Genomic DNA, 1,023 nt, shown 5'->3' with positions numbered 1-1,023 from the left:
TTTTTTTTTTTTTTTTCTCTTTCTGTTTTCTTTTCACACCTTGCTCAGCACAAATACTTGACTCTCTTTTTAAGGCTTATTTCATCAGGAAAAGATTTGCATATTTAGAGGGGAATGTATTCCACAGAGTTGGATTGAGTTGTGGGTGCTGAATATGTTCTACACTTACCTCCAGTCTAAGACAATCTCTGATATTGTAAAAAGTTTGGATTTGTTCCCACATAACTACTCCTGCTCTTGGTAACAATTCATCAAATTGCCTTTAGAAGATTGCTTCTTGGGGAGACTTCCGGTGCTTCCCTGACCGGGCAGTATAGGTACGTGGGCTAGGGAGAAAGTAGGGGGTGGTATCACAAATTGGGACTCCCACCTGGTAGACAAACAGCTTTTGGGCAAACATAAAACATTAGGCTGTTAATTTATGAGCTTGTTTTTTTGAAGGATCAAACTATTGAGGAGTTACGAGCATTTTGAACTTCCACCCACCTGCTCCGGGCTCCTACCTGGGGACGGCCCCACCCACTGCAGAACTTAGCAAGGCTTGAGCAGACCCATTCAAAGGGTGGACACTCTCAGAGAGCTAGCGGGGCCACAGGAACTAACATAGACCATCCCAGGGGGAATCCTCATTGCCACATTAGGCATTACTGGCATGTATATAGGACACATTGGGGGGCTCAAGGCACAGGGAGACAAAGAGAGGCATTTTAGACGTCATCAAAAACAGACCCCATCTGCCTACAAGCACCAAGCCCATCCCCCACTTCTTCGGCCTAGGCCAGCAGGCCCTCTGCCCAGCCTCCTAGCCTTAGGCCCTCCCATCAAAGCATCAAGGTTTGGGCCAGCCCAAGCTGAGTAGCAGCTTAACACCAATAATAAAGCACACCTGCTGTGCTTTAATCCACCAGACTGCAAAACCTTTTGAATTGCAGGAACTGTGGTTCTAGCTCAACAGCTGCTATTGGAAACCCTATACTGGGTCACTGTGGGTCATAATCCAGTCCACAGCATTTCAACAAGTAG

Source organism: Chrysochloris asiatica, unplaced genomic scaffold, assembly GCF_000296735.1.
Source record: "Chrysochloris asiatica unplaced genomic scaffold, ChrAsi1.0 scaffold00229, whole genome shotgun sequence".
NCBI classification, from domain to species: Eukaryota; Metazoa; Chordata; class Mammalia; order Afrosoricida; family Chrysochloridae; genus Chrysochloris; species Chrysochloris asiatica.
The sequence above is the reverse complement of the archived record's forward strand: the minus strand, read 5'-3'. Positions refer to the sequence as shown.